At 38.6% G+C, this 17253-nt stretch overlaps 16 non-coding genes across 16 annotated transcripts; all 16 read left to right on the top strand.

Moving 5' to 3' along the window:
- The first annotated feature begins 12062 nt into the window (after positions 1–12062).
- Positions 12063–12144, top strand: TRNAL-UAG (transfer RNA leucine (anticodon UAG)). The gene has a single exon. It is a non-coding gene; the product is annotated as a tRNA-Leu (tRNA).
- A 356-nt stretch (positions 12145–12500) lies between these two features.
- On the top strand, positions 12501–12582 carry TRNAL-UAG (transfer RNA leucine (anticodon UAG)). The gene has a single exon. It is a non-coding gene; the product is annotated as a tRNA-Leu (tRNA).
- A 70-nt stretch (positions 12583–12652) lies between these two features.
- On the top strand, positions 12653–12734 carry TRNAL-UAG (transfer RNA leucine (anticodon UAG)). The gene has a single exon. It is a non-coding gene; the product is annotated as a tRNA-Leu (tRNA).
- A 525-nt stretch (positions 12735–13259) lies between these two features.
- On the top strand, positions 13260–13341 carry TRNAL-UAG (transfer RNA leucine (anticodon UAG)). Its single transcript has one exon. It is a non-coding gene; the product is annotated as a tRNA-Leu (tRNA).
- Positions 13342–13563: 222 nt separating this feature from the next.
- On the top strand, positions 13564–13645 carry TRNAL-UAG (transfer RNA leucine (anticodon UAG)). The gene has a single exon. It is a non-coding gene; the product is annotated as a tRNA-Leu (tRNA).
- A 70-nt stretch (positions 13646–13715) lies between these two features.
- On the top strand, positions 13716–13797 carry TRNAL-UAG (transfer RNA leucine (anticodon UAG)). Its single transcript has one exon. It is a non-coding gene; the product is annotated as a tRNA-Leu (tRNA).
- A 70-nt stretch (positions 13798–13867) lies between these two features.
- On the top strand, positions 13868–13949 carry TRNAL-UAG (transfer RNA leucine (anticodon UAG)). Its single transcript has one exon. It is a non-coding gene; the product is annotated as a tRNA-Leu (tRNA).
- A 70-nt stretch (positions 13950–14019) lies between these two features.
- Positions 14020–14101, top strand: TRNAL-UAG (transfer RNA leucine (anticodon UAG)). Its single transcript has one exon. It is a non-coding gene; the product is annotated as a tRNA-Leu (tRNA).
- A 514-nt stretch (positions 14102–14615) lies between these two features.
- Positions 14616–14697, top strand: TRNAL-UAG (transfer RNA leucine (anticodon UAG)). Its single transcript has one exon. It is a non-coding gene; the product is annotated as a tRNA-Leu (tRNA).
- Positions 14698–15069: 372 nt separating this feature from the next.
- TRNAL-UAG (transfer RNA leucine (anticodon UAG)) lies at positions 15070–15151 on the top strand. The gene has a single exon. It is a non-coding gene; the product is annotated as a tRNA-Leu (tRNA).
- Positions 15152–15221: 70 nt separating this feature from the next.
- TRNAL-UAG (transfer RNA leucine (anticodon UAG)) lies at positions 15222–15303 on the top strand. Its single transcript has one exon. It is a non-coding gene; the product is annotated as a tRNA-Leu (tRNA).
- A 525-nt stretch (positions 15304–15828) lies between these two features.
- Positions 15829–15910, top strand: TRNAL-UAG (transfer RNA leucine (anticodon UAG)). Its single transcript has one exon. It is a non-coding gene; the product is annotated as a tRNA-Leu (tRNA).
- A 222-nt stretch (positions 15911–16132) lies between these two features.
- Positions 16133–16214, top strand: TRNAL-UAG (transfer RNA leucine (anticodon UAG)). Its single transcript has one exon. It is a non-coding gene; the product is annotated as a tRNA-Leu (tRNA).
- Positions 16215–16284: 70 nt separating this feature from the next.
- On the top strand, positions 16285–16366 carry TRNAL-UAG (transfer RNA leucine (anticodon UAG)). Its single transcript has one exon. It is a non-coding gene; the product is annotated as a tRNA-Leu (tRNA).
- Positions 16367–16436: 70 nt separating this feature from the next.
- TRNAL-UAG (transfer RNA leucine (anticodon UAG)) lies at positions 16437–16518 on the top strand. The gene has a single exon. It is a non-coding gene; the product is annotated as a tRNA-Leu (tRNA).
- Positions 16519–17031: 513 nt separating this feature from the next.
- TRNAL-UAG (transfer RNA leucine (anticodon UAG)) lies at positions 17032–17113 on the top strand. The gene has a single exon. It is a non-coding gene; the product is annotated as a tRNA-Leu (tRNA).
- Positions 17114–17253: the final 140 nt, after the last annotated feature.

Genomic DNA, 17253 nt, shown 5'->3' with positions numbered 1-17253 from the left:
GTTAAGCGTTGTGTTGGTTTCTTTATCTAAAAGTAGACCATGCACGCATAGTGATTGTTTCTCTAGTTTGATACACTCAATAGCTAGATCACTCAAACAATGGGGTTGTAATCTGCGCAGCGTCATCTGGTTTCCTAACGTTATTAATAGACCATTCCACTAACTACTTGCAGAGAAACCAACGCAGAGGAGAGGGGCCGCCATATTAGGCTAGTTCCGTCGCGCAAAGAGGCAACTCCAGACGAAGTGCTAGTTCGCTACACGCGGGAGGCTAATCGGCTCACACTGCCGCTTGCGGTGCTTTTAGGCGAGAGGAAAAAATACTCTTATGGCGGCCTGGTCCCTGTGCTGTTTGATTTTCCTATGGAATTACAGGAATGGTCTATAGATAATAAACAGTTGAATTGAAAAATTACTTGGCGTTTGCACGACATGTTTATCTTACTAGCTAAAGCAAATCATGAAGCATATTTCCACAAAATTCAAAGATAAAACAAATTTTAAAGACGATGAACTTTAAAGCACTAAACTAGGTACTAATGAAATCAACAAGTAATTTTTGTCTTTTACAAGTATCAATGGAGCCTTACGTAACGTTGTGGAGCCTTTTCGAGTAGTCAATGTAGGTATTAATGATGTGATATGTTTGTGGAAACATTAAAGATTCCTGTTATAATTTAAAAAACGCGACGATTTGAGAATTATTGAAATAATTTGGTTTAAAACAACGACAAGAGCAAGAAAAGTCAACCTACGTTTTACATGATTATGTCTGGCTTGTGAATTTCCGAGAAGGGGCAAATACTAAAGGAACTTTGTTGGAAGACCCAATAACGATAAAAGTAAGGGCAAATAAGAAGGGAAATAGTATTTCTGACACATTTCAGAGAAGGGGCAAATACGAACGCGACGGGGTGGCAGTCCTATCAACGATTAAAGGAGGTTCATATACGGAATAAGATTCCTGACACATTTTAGATAAATGGCAAATACGAAGGGGAATAGGATTGCTGACACATTCTAGAGAAAGGCCAAATACGAACGCGACGGGGTGGCAGTCCCATCAACGGTAAAAGGAGGTTCATATACGAAGGGGATTAGGATTGCTGACACATTATAGAGAAGGGACAAATACGAACGCAACGGGGTGGCAGTCCCATCAACGATATAAGGAGGTTCATATACAAAGGAGAATAGGATTGCTGACACATTTTAGAGAAGGGTGAAACACGAACAGACTGGGTTGGTATACGCAATAACGATAAAAGGAAGTTCAAATAGAAAGGGGAATAGGATTGCTGACACATTTAAAAGAAGGGGAAAATACGAACGGGACGGGGTGGCAGACCCAATTACAATAAAAGGAGGTTCAAATACAAGTGGGATTAGGATTGCTGACAAATATATGAGAAGGGACAAATACAAGAACGACTGGGTTGGCAGACGCATCAACGATAAAACGAGGCTCAAATAAAAAGGGGAATAGGATTGCTGACACATTTAAGAGAAGGGGCAAATACGAGAATAGGCGTAGAGTTCTATAGGCACGTGGGACCCGAGCCCCCCCCCCCCAAACTTAAGAGGTGGCCACGGGCCCCTCCGAAAATTTGTAATCCATAATACCGAAAACATGAAAATAAAAGTAATTTAATAAAAGTATTTATTACTTAATCGTTAACAATTTGCTTGCATCAGGCATGCAGCGATGTATGCATTGGTACAGGCACGTCGGGCCGGGCCCACCAAATATTTGGGAAACTCTAGGCCTCTGCTGTTCATAAACAGATTCCGTAGGCTAGTGCACAAACAGATATCATAGAATTTTGCACAAACATATTTTATTGCCCTGTGCACAACAGAAGTCCTAGACTTGCGCAAAATTAGATTTCATAGCTTGTGCACAATTAGACGTCATGGACTTGTTAACAAAGCAGATTTCATGGACTTGTGCACAAAAGGATTCCACACCCCTATGCTCAAAAATATTCCGTAGTCTTGTGCACAAAAAGATTCCATAGACCTGTGTACAAACAGAAGTCACAGCCTTGTGCAGAAACAGATGTCACAGATCTATTTTAATTACCTTTAGTTGGTAATCTAGTTTAATTACCTTTAGTTGGTAATCTAGTTTAATTACCTTTAGTTGGTAATCTAGTTTAATTACCTTTAGTTGGTAATCTAGTTTAATTCCGTTTAGTTGGTAATCTAGTTTAGTTACCTTAAGTTGGTAATCTAGTTTAATTCCGTTTAGTTGGTAATCTACTTTAATTGCTTTTAGTTGGTAATCTAGTTTAATTCCGTTTAGTTGGTAATCTACTTTAATTGCTTTTAGTTGGTAATATAGTTTAATTACCTTTAATTGGTAATCTAGTTTAATTAGCTTTCATTGATTATTTAGTTTAATGACCTTCAATTGGTAATCTAGTTTAATGATCTTTAATTGGTAATTCAGTTTAATTAGCTTTAATCTGTACTTCGTAACTATAAATTTGTTAAAATGACAATTAACCTAGCTAATTGCCGAACCAATTTGATTAGCTAAAGCCACTATATCCGCAATAAAACGACGAAACTTCCATTAATTAAAACTGTCTTTGTAGGCAAAGATTCGAAAAAGTATAAGATAAGTGTAAAAAGATTATTGACTGAAATAAAAGGTATTAAAATTTTCACTTTTGAACACATGATTATAAAACATAGATGATTTTAAAAATTTCCTATCTTTTTTTTTCACCAAACTTCCATACTTAAATTATTTTATCATGAAATATGTTTATCATTCTAAAACTAGTACGCGCAGGGATGATGGGGGGTGTATACGAAATCTGAGAAAAATTCGCACCGTAACTGCGGAAACGATTGGGTCTGGTGGGACGCTGAAAACGACGGAAGAACACTCGGGACCAATGGCAGGTGGGCTACAAATCCAGATTTCTATGATGGAGCGGCTAAGAGGTGATCATTAACATGGCTTTGTGCGTGCAGACAACAGACAAAGGAAATACTGATTTACAGGATTTAAAACCTCGAGATTTTAAATCCTGAATATTAGTATTTTTTCGTCTTTTGTCTCGAAATATCTCTCTCGTATGTTGTCGGCACGCTTAAAACTACGTTATAGATTACCGCAAAGTCACTCCAACATAGAGACCAGGGTTTGCTCTTGCTGAGAACCATAGCTGGAACACATTATATATCGAATAAGCTGCCGACGAAGATAGGGAGTTGCCTTTCCTCTTCAGCCCCGTTTTCATGAGAGCGAGGTTCGAAGCGATTTGCGAGAGCGAGTTTGGGACCGTCCATAAACTACGTCACACTCTTATGGGGGGGGGTTTCTAAATTTGTGACGGCCCGTGACAATGGGGGAGGGAGGGGTTCTTCCATGCGTGACGTCACATTTAACATACTGCATTTTAGTCAAAAGATTTCAGAGTTGAAATTAATAATTTTCGACGACTGCATTTCAGAGTACTGTATTTTAGTCAACCGATTTCAGAGTTGAAATTTATTATTTTCGTGGACTGTACTTCAGAGTACTGCATTTTAGTCAAAAGATTTCAGAGTTGAAATTGTTAATTTTGATGGACTGCATTTCAGAGTATTGCATTTTAGTCAAAAGATTTCAGAGTTGAAATTAATAATTTTCATGGACTGCATTTCAGAGTACTGCATTTAAGTCAAATGATTTCAGAGTTGAAATTATAATTTTATGGACTGCATTTCAGAGTACTGCATTTTAGTCAAAAGATTTCAGAGTTGAAACTTATTATTTTTAGGACTGCATTTCAGAGTACTGCGTTTTAGTCATCCGATTTCAGAGACGAAATTATTAATTTTCGAGGACTGCATTTCAGAGTACTGCATTTTAGTCACCCGATTTCAGAGTTGAAATATATTATTTTCGTGGACTGCATTTCATAGTACTGCAATTTAGTCAACCGATTCCAGAGTTGAAACTATAATTTTGTTGGACTGTATGTAAGGCAATGAATTTTAGAATTGCTTTCTTATATTGTACATGTGAACCAAACCTGCGTACTACAAATAGTAGGTTTCCTGCTGTGGACTGCAGACATTCAGAGAACCTGCAGATTAGTCGACCCCAATGTGGGTGAATAAATTTATATAAAGATTTCTTTTTGTGCCCACTTCTGTTTTTGCACACGTTTATAACTAAGATAAGAAATTTTGGAATAAATTGATGTTTTAAAATCATGTACTAAAAAAATGAAAATTTGAATAACTGTTACTACAAACATTTAATTTTAATCACTAATCTTTTACACTTTACCGTCTTTGTCTACAATGACAGTTTTTATTCATTAATTACGCTATATTACATTTGTATATAGCCTAAACCTCGAATGTGGGTTTGGTTTTCGTGTCTGCATTAAAGAGACATTGACGGTTCAGATTCAGATTGAGCCGTAAGTTAAACAAACATTTAAATAATCAGGTTAAGGTGTTATTATAGAAGTAAGTGTCATGGTGGTAACTAGATCAGTAAATGGTATGATCGTATTCAGCTTATAGCTTCGGACGTTGCCTACGTTAATGATTAACGTAGGCTCGCTTCGGATGTTCCATTTTCGCTTTTGCGAATTCACTTTCAGTGCGTCTAGCCACAAAACAACTTTGTAACGCTAAACGAGAGGATATTGTTTACACGCCAACCCAGTTTTGAATGTAGCTTTGAACACAGAGGGTAAACAGTTGAGGAGAATTCTATGAGAGCGGTAGCTCTCTTAGATAAGACTTCATACTGTATAAGGAAGGTTTTTTGTTTTGATGTAACGTTTTTTGCATTGTTTGAAATGTTTTGAAAATATTCCACGGTACTACAATTCGGCTCCTCAATATGTGGTTAAAATTTCAACGTCATCCATATAATAGCTTAATTTATAAAAAAATAAAGTTGCTTAGGGTGGTTTTCATTTCCATAAAATTAATCTGCCCTTTTTACGAAAAACTCTATATTTCCCATAGAAATAACATGGGATTTTTTCCCAAAACATCCTTTTTGTCCAGTACCTTACAGACTAAGCTATACTTTTGTCAGACTTGAAAGGGGTTTTAAATGAAAGGTACAACATTTTACTAGGGGCTACGCGATTTTCACTGACTATAATTAAGTCTCATTTAAAATCATTAAAAACATTCCAATCTGCGCAATTTTAGCATTGTAAAGAGTCAGTTTATGATGACAGCACGTTTAAACCCATTTTTTCCAATTTTCGTGGTGGTTGAAAAACAAGGGTAACTTGCCTTGTGCGAGCTAACAAGTTAAATTGGGAAAGGACCCCCACACTAATATATTAAGTTACCAACGGCCTTTGGGACAGTAAAAATAAAGGTGATTTCAGATGATTAATGACTACTGGTAATTAAGCTAGATTACCGGCTACTGGTAATTAAGCTTGATTACCGGCTACTAGTAACTAACCTAGATTACCGGCTACTGGTAATTAAGCTAGATTACCGACTACTGGTAATTAAGCTAGATTACCGACTACTGATAATTAAGCTAGATTACCGACTACTGGTAATTAAGCTAGATTACCGACTACTGGTAATTAAGCTAGATTACCGACTACTGGTAATTAAGCTCGATTACCGACTACTGATAATTAAGCTAGATTACCGACTACTGGTAATTAAGCTAGATTACCGACTACTGGTAATTAAGCTAGATTACCGACTACTGGTAATTAAGCTAGTTTACCGACTACTGGTAATTAAGCTAGATTACCGACTACTGGTAATTAAGCTAGATTACCGACTACTGGTAATTAAGCTAGATTACCGACTACTGGTAATTAAGCTAGATTACCGACTACTGGTAATTAAGCTAGATTACCGACTATTGGTAATTAAGCTAGATTACCGACTACTGGTAATTAAGCTAGATTACCGACTACTGGTAATTAAGTTAGATTACCGACTACTGGTAATTAAGCTAGATTACCGACTACTGGTAATTAAGCTAGATTACCGACTGCTGGTAATTAAGCTAGATTACCGACTACTGGTAATTAAGCTAGATTGCCGACTACTGGTAATTAAGTTAGATTACCGACTACTGGTAATTAAGCTGGATGACCGACTGCTGGTAATTAACTAAGATTACCGGTGGCTGGAAATTAACTAAGATTATCGATGGCTGGTAATTAATCTAAATTGCCGGTGGCTGGTAGTTAAACTAGATTACCAATAACTGGTAATGAGGCTAGATGGAACGAAACTTTCAGCCACTTTAAAGTCATTTATCAACACTCCAACCATTTCTATCATTAATCAAAACTTTTAACCACTATTTAATTTTTGTTAACAACAATTGTTATTCGTTTAAAAAGAGTTTAAAGCACATATTATTCAAAAAGCAGAACTTCTTATTGAAATTGGTTATACAACCGAATTTTTTTAAATAAAAATTTGTCATCTATCCGCGCTTTTTAATGAAATTTAGTATTTAACAACGTTTTCAACCATATTTTATTGATAGAAATCTTTAACGTTTCCATCTCCGACGACTTCATCACTATTTAAATTAGTAATGTCTAGGTGGACGATGCCATCACAAAGAAACATTTTCACTCTTTATACAAAATATCTGATCAGAACTGATAAAATAGATATCGACGTTTATAATTTTGTTAATGTACATAAAAGGTTGATAATTTACAGGTGGTTAAGACAAGGCTTATGTAAAAATGTCATAATGTAACTCTTAAGGGCGTGGTACAACATGGGCAAAGGTAAAATATAATTTAGAGTAAATTGGTTCTCACATGATGACCTATTTAGAAATCTTGAGGGCAATTGGAAGAATTGTAAATAGTCTTATCTTTGGATCTGAATCTCTCTATGATACGATAAATTCGACCATTGACGTACACGCTGCCGCATCTTCTTATCCGTATATTCTATGTTTTGAATCATGGTAGAATTTTCTCTTATTTATGTTTTTGTTTCTTATTACACAGAACCGATAATGACGGAATTTCTTAGTTTAACAGGCTTTTCGTATCTTTAACACATACAGCTATGTTCAGCGCCAGAGAGCCCAAGAGAGGGCATTTAACAATTAATCCCGCTTTAATTATTTAACAACACTCTCAAACCCCCTCAGTTTTCTATCCTTCAACAACACTTTAACCCTTTTTAATCATCTAGTAACACTTTCAATCACTATTTGGCTATTTTGCAACACATTCAATCACTATTTGGTTATTTAACAATACTTTCAATCACTATCTGGCTATTTTGCAACACTTTCAATCACTATTTGGTTGTTTAACAACACTTTTAACCACTTTTAAGTCATTCAACAAAATTATCAACCACTTTTAAGTCATTCAACAAAATTATCAACCACTTTTTTTTGCCTTTGAACAACATTTTTAACTTCTTTTTATTCGTTAAACAACACATTCAAGCCTCTTTAATTCCTCTAATGACACGTCCCAACCACTTTTAATTCATTTAACGACACTTGCAACTACTTTTTACTCATTTAACAAACCTGTGAACCAAGGTTTAGCTTTTAAACAACATTTTGAGGTAATTATTGTTCATTTAACGACATTTTTGAAAACATTTTATTAATTTACTGACACATTCAACCACTTTTTGTCATTTAACGACACTTCGAACCGATTTTCAGCCATTAAGCATCACTTTCTTTTATATTATAGTCATTTAACCACATCTTCATTCATATTTTTGTTATTTAAATACATTTTCTTTCACATTTTAATCATTTAACGACACTTTCAACAACATTTTTAGTCTTTTAACGACACTTCAAACCCATTTTTGTCATTTAACATCAATTGCTATCATACTTTAGTGCTTTAACTACACTTTCGACCACTTTATAATCGTTTATTAACACACTCACCCATCATTTTCTCATTTATCAAACTATCGACTTTTTATTCATTTAACAACAATTTCAACCTCGATTAATTTAATTAACAATACTTTGAAGCAGTTTTACTTTTAACAAAACTGTCAACCACCTTTTAGTCTTTGAACATCATTTTCAAGCACTTCTTATTCGTTTAACAACACAATCAACCCACTTTTATTCATATAATAACACTTTCCAACACATTGTATTCATTTAATAACACATGCAACTGCGTCTTTCTCATTTGGCAACACTTACAGGCACTCAATGTTCATTTAACTAAATTTTCTTCCACTTTTTATTAATTTAACGACACTTTCAACCACTTTTTGGTCTTTTAACGACACTTTTCAGTCACTTGGCATTATTTTCTTTTATTTTATAGTCATTTATTCACATTTTCATTCATATTTAAGTCATTGAACGACACTTCCTACCACTATGTTTAGTCATTTAACATCATTTTCCATCATACTGTAGTGCTTTAACTACACTTTTGACCACTTTTTAGTCGTACATCAACACACTCATCCATCATTTTCTCATTTATCAACCTATCGACTTGCTATTCATTTAACAACAATTTCAACCACGGTTAATTTATTTAACAACACTTTGAAACACTTTTTACTTATTTAGCAAAACTGTCAACCACTTTTTAGTCTATGAACAACATTTTCAAACACTTTTTATTCGTTTAACAACAGTCAACCCACTTTTATTCATCTAATAACACTTTCCACCACATTATATTCATTTAACAACCCATACAACTACTTTTTACTCATTTGACAACACTTCCAACCACTTTTTAGTCTTTGAACAACATTTTCAGGCACTCAATGTTCACTTAACTAAATTGTCATCCACTTTATATTAATTTAACGACGCTTTCAACCACGTTTTGGTCATTTAACGACACTTTCTAGCCCTTTTAAGTCATTTAATAACACTTCATAGCGCTTTTCAGTCATTTAGCATAATTTTCTTTAATATTATAGTCGTTTATTCACATTTTCATTCATATTTAAGTCATTGAACGACGCTTTCTATCACTTTTTAATCCTTTGACATCATTTTCTATCACACTATAGTCATTTAACGACATTTTCAATAATGATTTAGTCATTTAACGGCATCTTCCGCTACCTTTAAGTCATTTATCAACACATTCATCCATATTTTTCTCATTTATCAACCCTTTCTAACGACTTTTTATTCTTTTGACAACCCTTTCTAACGACTTTTTATTCTTTTGACAACCCTTTCTAACGACTTTTTATTCTTTTGACAACCTTTTCTAACGACTTTTTATTCTTTTGACAACACTTTCAACCAAGATTTAGTCATTTAACAACACTTTCTACCTAGATTTAGTCATTTAACAACACTTTCAACCAAGATTTAGTCATTTAACAACACTTTCGACAACGTTTTACCCTTTTAGCAACTCTTTTTATTTGTTTTAAAATAGTTCAACTCTTCGCGTATTTTACGGGTTTTTTAATTTCCCTGCGTTGTTTATGCCTGGTCATCCTTTCCCAATTTTCTCATTGGCTAAAAATATTGTCAACGTTAACAGTGTCTTTCTACGTGTGTTTTCCAGGTTTTTAAGTTTTTACGTCGCAATATAACACAGTATTACGGAATTCACATTGACGTCATCCATCTCACTTGGTTAAAACTTGGTGTAATACGAAAAGAGCATCTTATTTGTATTGAGGTGATTGACAACTTCATCTCAATTCGGATTACTTTCTAGGTAGTGTAAACTCAACATGATTCCTCGATATGTCAACTCCCTCTGTCAAAACTACGCTCTACTTTAAAAAACCCAAGCTACCCCATCTTAAACCATAGTAATAGGTATGATTCTCTTAATACCTTGCCCATCGGCGCGCTACCACCTGATTTCCAAGCGTGATATGTGCCATAGATCAAGGATGTTTAACCTCTCGGTCGAGAAGTTAAATCGACGTGGGAAGTCCAGCTGAATTATGACGTACGCGGCTTCGTCGCCAAGGTGATTCGAAACGAGGGGTCGGATATGTACTATTTGATGTACCATTTCTTTTGAGTTATCAGTATAATCCGAACTAGTGAGCGATTACACCTGATTTCTTACCGTTTGTGGGTTTTTAGGGTTTCCGAAAGAACCCAGTGGTTCACAGGCAAGGGACGATTTTGAATATTTGGCCACAACGTTCTTTTCACTCCTAGAGTATAGTTAATTTTTTTTGTAGAAAGATAGCTAGATCATGGTCATGGAGAAATTAGCGATGTCGGAGGAGTTCCCTGTAGAAGAATATATTAAAGCCGAGGATATAGAGAATATCGTACTTGATATTAGTGACGATGAGAGCTTAATTAATTTTATGGATGAGGTTAGTGATGAAGGTGATTTAAATGTCGGTGTTAACGAGGAAAATGGATTCAATGTTGTGGTGGAAGAGGTGGAAAAAAACAGCGTGGATACAATTCCAACTTTGAGCGTGGGAGACTTGTAAGTGATTTATATATATAATAATATCGTGATACGCGTTATTTGGGTTTGATTTTATTTTGAACTTAATAGAAATTCTTTAGACGATTACACCGGAAACCCTAGGCCACAGTTTAACGCCAGCGTTATGAATTGTGATGGGTTTAAGTAAATAAACAGGGTGTTATAATTGGTGTGATAAATAGTACTAATATAATTGCAATTTTAGAATAATTGCCTTCACAAGGAATTTATTGTTAACAAGCATACTTGTTGAAGGTGTTAGTGAGCAAATGGTGGGGCTGGAAAACATCACCGCCGAACAGATGCACCCCTTGTATGAGTTTTTAATTATATAAATAGTATAGAGAATTGTATATTTATTTACATCTGTATTTAGCCCGGAGAGGAATGAGGATGATTTTAGATACACCCCGACTGGAGTCTACATAACCCCTAACTGCGACGGCTTTAGGTACTTTATTAATTAGTTTTCAACATAATTATGCATAGTCTCTTCATAATTTGTTCGATTATTTCATTGTTTTAAGTGTCTTGGCTGCGATCTACGCGATATTCATTAGGAGGAGGGACGCCCGGACAATCAACCCCGGCGATGCCGAGATGGTCCCTCAATTGCTGGAATTTGACCGGACGATCCTAAACCACATGAATCGTTTCATTTTAAGAGAAACTTTAGGAAATTTAGAGGATGCATACGTGTATAACTAAGGACATTTTATAGTTGTTATTTCATTCGATTTATTCGTCTCTTAAATGACGATTTACAATTTCCCTGTGATTATAAATCCACTCGGAAAATAATATACATTTAGATAGCGCGCATTAATACTTCTTATTATTACGTTCAGTTTTATGATTAAGCATACATGTAATCATCGGACCGTCATCATCGATTTCCTTAACTTTGGGACATCCTATTCCATTTAAGTCTATAACTTCCCGATTAATAGGGTTCAACAAAAAGTGAGATTGTGATGGTTGTTTAACTTGGGGTCTCGGCTTTTTATACTATTTAATAAGATCATCATCCTAGCTTTGACTGTACATTAATGGTGTTTACGCCGTGGGATTTTTCCTGAAGATTATTCTCGAACAATCTACAACTTTGACTGTACATTTTACGTCATGGCCTTAAACAACGTTAACTTGGGTTTTACGGGGAATTTTAATTTTTCTAGAATAATCTAGTGACCTGGGCTTTATGGGGAAATATAATTTTTTCCAGTATGGATTTTTGGCGATTCTTTATTTTCCCCCAACGTCATCTGGAGTTTCATACCCCCTTAATTATTTGATTAATACGGGCGAAATTAATGGTTCAAATTTTAATCTAATTAACATATTAAAATACTGTTTATTTCTTAAATCATAATTTAGGCACCAGTCTCTTCGGAGGCGTGGGTTAGTATCCCACCTCTGTCAGCCTATATTGTATTCTAGGATTAATAAGATGAAGCTTATGCTTATTCGTCTGAGGTGACTTTTGCTTCCAGGTAGAGTGGCCGAGTGGTATAAGGCGCTGGTTTTAAGCACCAGTCTCTTTGGAGGCGTGGGTTCGAATCCCACCCCTATCAGCCTCTTTTCTTTTCTAGGATTAAGAAGATGAAGCGTATGCTTATTAGTCTGAGGTGACTTTTGCTTCCAGGTAGAGTGGCCGAGTGGTCTAAGGCGCTGGTTTTAGGCACCAGTCTCTAAGGAGGCGTGGGTTCGAATCCCACCTCTATCAGGCTCTTTTGTTTTCTAGGATTTATAAGATGAAGCTTATGCTTATTAGTCTGAGGTGACTTTTGCTTCCAGGTAGAGTGGCGCTGGCTTTAGGCACCAGTCTCTTCGGACGCTAGGGTTCGAATCCCATTTCTATCAGCCTATTTTGTTTTCTAAGATTAATAAGATGAAGTTTTGCTTATTAGTCTAAGGTGGTTTTCTTCAAGGTGGCGTGGCCGAGTAGTCCAAGGCGCTAGTTTTAGGCACCAGTCTCTTCGGAGGCGTGGGTTAGTATCCCACCTCTGTCAGCCTCTGTTGTTTTCTTGGATTAATAAGATGAAGCTTATGGTTATTAGTCTGAGGTGACTTTTGCTTCCAGGTAGAGTGGCCGAGTGGTCTAAGGCGCTGGTTTTAGGCACCAGTCTCTTCGGAGGCGTGGGTTAGTATCCCACCTCTGTCAGCCTCTTTTGTTTTCTAGGATTAATAAGATGAAGCTTATGGTTATTAGTCTGAGGTGACTTTTGCTTCCAGGTAGAGTGGCCGAGTGGTCTAAGGCGCTGGTTTTAGGCACCAGTCTCTTCGGAGGCGTGGGTTCGAATCCCACCTCTATCAGCCTATATTGTATTCTAGGATTAATAAGATGAAGCTTTTGCTTATTAGTCTGAGGTGACCTTTTCTTCAAGGTAGAGTGGCCGAGTGGTCTAAGGCGCTGGTTTTAGGCACCAGTCTCTTCAGAGGCTAGGGTTCGAATCCCATTTCTATCAGCCTATTTTGTTTTCTAAGATTAATAAGATGAAGTTTTGCTTATTAGTCTAAGGTGACTTTTTCTTCAAGGTAGCGTGGCCGAGTGGTCTAAGGCGCTGGTTTTAGGCACCAGTCTCTTCGTAGGCGTGGGTTCGTATCCCACCTTTATCAGCCTCTTTTGTTTTCTAGGATTAATAAGATGAAGCTTATGCTTATTAGTCTGAGGTGACGTTTGCTACCAGGTAGAGTGGCCGAGAGGTCTAAGGCGCTGGTTTTAGGCACCAGTCTCTTCGGAGGCGTGGGTTAGTATCCCACCTCTGTCAGCCTCTTTTGTTTTCTAGGATTAATAAGATGAAGCTTATGGTTATTAGTCTGAGGTGACTTTTGCTTCCAGGTAGAGTGGCCGAGTGGTCTAAGGCGCTGGTTTTAGGCACCAGTCTCTTCGGAGATGTGGGTTCGAATCCCACCTCTATCAGCCTCTTTTGTTTTCTAGGATTAATAAGATGAAGCTTATGCTTATTAGTCTGAGGTGACGTTTGCTACCAGGTAGAGTGGCCGAGAGGTCTAAGACGCTGGTTTTAGGCACCAGTCTCTTCGGAGGCGTGGATTAGTATCCCACCTCTGTCAGCCTCTTTTGTTTTCTAGGATTAATAAGATGAAGCTTATGCTTATTCGTCTGAGGTGAATTTTGCTTCCAGGTAGAGTGGCCGAGTGGTCTAAGGCGCTGGTTTTAGGCACCAGTCTCTTCGGAGGCGTGGGTTCGAATCCCACCCCTATCAGCCTCTTTTCTTTTCTAGGATTAATAAGATGAAACTTATGCTTATTAGTCTGAGGTGACTTTTGCTTCCAGGTAGAGTGGCCGAGTGGTCTAAGGCGCAGGTTTTAGGCACCAGACTCTTCGGAGGCGTGGGTTCGAATCCCACCTATATCAGGCTCTTTTGTTTTCTAGGATTAATAAGATGAAGCTTATGCTTATTGTTCTGAGGTGACTTTTGCTTCCAGGTAGAGTGGCCGAGTGGTCTAAGGCGCTGGTTTTAGGCACCAGTCTCTAAGGAGGCGTGGGTTCGAATCCCACCTCTACCAGGCTCTTTTGTTTTCTAGGATTAATAAGATGAAGCTTATGCTTATTAGTCTGAGGTGACTTTTGCTTCCAGGTAGAGTGGCCGAGTGGTCTAAGGCGCTGGTTTTAGGCACCAGTCTCTTCGTAGGCGTGGGTTCGAATCCCACCTCTATCAGCCTCTTTTGTTTTCTAGGATTAATAAGATGAAGCTTATGCTTATTAGTCTGAGGTGACGTTTGCTACCAGGTAGAGTGGCCGAGAGGTGTAAGGCGCTGGTTTTAGGCACCAGTCTCTTCGGAGGCGTGGGTTAGTATCCCACCTCTGTCAGCCTATATTGTATTCTAGGATTAATAAGATGCAGCTTTTGCTTAGAAGTCTGAGGTGAATTGTCTTTTCGAGATAGAGTGGCCGAGTGGTTTATGGCACCAGTCTCTTCGGGGGCGTGGCTTCAAATCCCACCTCTATCAGCCTCTTTTGTTTTCTAGGATTAATAAGATGAAGCTTATGCTTATTCGTCTGAGGTGACTTTCGCTTCCAGGTAGAGTGGCCGAGTGGTATAAGGCGCTGGTTTTAAGCACCAGTCTCTTTGGAGGCGTGGGTTCGAATCCCACCCCTATCAGCCTCTTTTCTTTTCTAGGATTAAGAAGATGAAGCTTATGCTTATTAGTCTGAGGTGACTTTTGCTTCCAGGTAGAGTGGCCGAGTGGTCTAAGGCGCTGGTTTTAGGCACCAGTCTCTAAGGAGGCGTGGGTTCGAATCCCACCTCTATCAGGCTCTTTTGTTTTCTAGGATTTATAAGATGAAGCTTATGCTTATTAGTCTGAGGTGACTTTTGCTTCCAGGTAGAGTGGCCGAGTGGTCTAAGGCGCTGGCTTTAGGCACCAGTCTCTTCGGACGCTAGGGTTCGAATCCCATTTCTATCAGCCTATTTTGTTTTCCAAGATTAATAAGATGAAGTTTTGCTTATTAGTCTAAGGTGACTTTTCTTCAAGGTGGCGTGGCCGAGTAGTCCAAGGCGCTAGTTTTAGGCACCAGTCTCTTCGGAGGCGTGGGTTAGTATCCCACCTCTGTCAGCCTCTGTTGTTTTCTAGGATTAATAAGATGAAGCTTATGGTTATTAGTCTGAGGTGACTTTTGCTTCCAGGTAGAGTGGCCGAGTGGTCTAAGGCGCTGGTTTTAGGCACCAGTCTCTTCGGAGGCGTGGGTTAGTATCCCACCTCTGTCAGCCTCTTTTGTTTTCTAGGATTAATAAGATGAAGCTTATGGTTATTAGTCTGAGGTGACTTTTACTTCCAGGTAGAGTGGCCGAGTGGTCTAAGGCGCTGGTTTTAGGCACCAGTCTCTTCGGAGGCGTGGGTTCGAATCCCACCTCTATCAGCCTATATTGTATTCTAGGATTAATAAGATGAAGCTTTTGCTTATTAGTCTGAGGTGACCTTTTCTTCAAGGTAGAGTGGCCGAGTGGTCTAAGGCGCTGGTTTTAGGCACCAGTCTCTTCGGAGGCTAGGGTTCGAATCCCATTTCTATCAGCCTATTTTGTTTTCTAAGATTAATAAGATGAAGTTTTGCTTATTAGTCTAAGGTGACTTTTTCTTCAAGGTAGCGTGGCCGAGTGGTCTAAGGCGCTGGTTTTAGGCACCAGTCTCTTCGTAGGCGTGGGTTCGTATCCCACCTTTATCAGCCTCTTTTGTTTTCTAGGATTAATAAGATGAAGCTTATGCTTATTAGTCTGAGGTGACGTTTGCTACCAGGTAGAGTGGCCGAGAGGTCTAAGGCGCTGGTTTTAGGCACCAGTCTCTTCGGAGGCGTGGGTTAGTATCCCACCTCTGTCAGCCTCTTTTGTTTTCTAGGATTAATAAGATGAAGCTTATGGTTATTAGTCTGAGGTGACTTTTGCTTCCAGGTAGAGTGGCCGAGTGGTCTAAGGCGCTGGTTTTAGGCACCAGTCTCTTCGGAGATGTGGGTTCGAATCCCACCTCTATCAGCCTCTTTTGTTTTCTAGGATTAATAAGATGAAGCTTATGCTTATTAGTCTGAGGTGACGTTTGCTACCAGGTAGAGTGGCCGAGAGGTCTAAGACGCTGGTTTTAGGCACCAGTCTCTTCGGAGGCGTGGATTAGTATCCCACCTCTGTCAGCCTCTTTTGTTTTCTAGGATTAATAAGATGAAGCTTATGCTTATTCGTCTGAGGTGAATTTTGCTTCCAGGTAGAGTGGCCGAGTGGTCTAAGGCGCAGGTTTTAGGCACCAGACTCTTCGGAGGCGTGGGTTCGACTCCCACCTATATCAGGCTCTTTTGTTTTCTAGGATTAATAAGATGAAGCTTATGCTTATTGTTCTGAGGTGACTTTTGCTTCCAGGTAGAGTGGCCGAGTGGTCTAAGGCGCTGGTTTTAGGCACCAGTCTCTAAGGAGGCGTGGGTTCGAATCCCACCTCTACCAGGCTCTTTTGTTTTCTAGGATTAATAAGATGAAGCCTATGCTTATTAGTCTGAGGTGACTTTTGCTTCCAGGTAGAGTGGCCGAGTGGTCTAAGGCGCTGGTTTTAGGCACCAGTCTCTTCGTAGGCGTGGGTTCGAATCCCACCTCTATCAGCCTCTTTTGTTTTCTAGGATTAATAAGATGAAGCTTATGCTTATTAGTCTGAGGTGACGTTTGCTACCAGGTAGAGTGGCCGAGAGGTGTAAGGCGCTGGTTTTAGGCACCAGTCTCTTCGGAGGCGTGGGTTAGTATCCCACCTCTGTCAGCCTATATTGTATTCTAGGATTAATAAGATGCAGCTTTTGCTTAGAAGTCTGAGGTGAATTGTCTTTTCGAGATAGAGTGGCCGAGTGGTTTATGGCACCAGTCTCTTCGGGGGCGTGGCTTCAAATCCCACCTCTATCAGCCTCTTTTGTTTTCTAGGATTAATAAGATGAAGCTTATGCTTATTCGTCTGAGGTGACTTTCGCTTCCAGGTAGAGTGGCCGAGTGGTATAAGGCGCTGGTTTTAAGCACCAGTCTCTTTGGAGGCGTGGGTTCGAATCCCACCCCTATCAGCCTCTTTTCTTTTCTAGGATTAAGAAGATGAAGCTTATGCTTATTAGTCTGAGGTGACTTTGCTTCCAGGTAGAGTGGCCGAGTGGTCTAAGGCGCTGGTTTTAGGCACCAGTCTCTAAGGAGGCGTGGGTTCGAATCCCACCTCTATCAGGCTCTTTTGTTTTCTAGGATTTATAAGATGAAGCTTATGCTTATTAGTCTGAGGTGACTTTTGCTTCCAGGTAGAGTGGCCGAGTGGTCTAAGGCGCTGGCTTTAGGCACCAGTCTCTTCGGACGCTAGGGTTCGAATC

This window comes from Phalangium opilio, unplaced genomic scaffold (assembly GCF_054372755.1).
Source record: "Phalangium opilio isolate 3A_F unplaced genomic scaffold, DU_Popi_V2 ptg000810l_1, whole genome shotgun sequence".
NCBI lineage: Eukaryota > Metazoa > Arthropoda > Arachnida > Opiliones > Phalangiidae > Phalangium > Phalangium opilio.
This window is presented reverse-complemented; position numbering and strand designations above follow the sequence as displayed.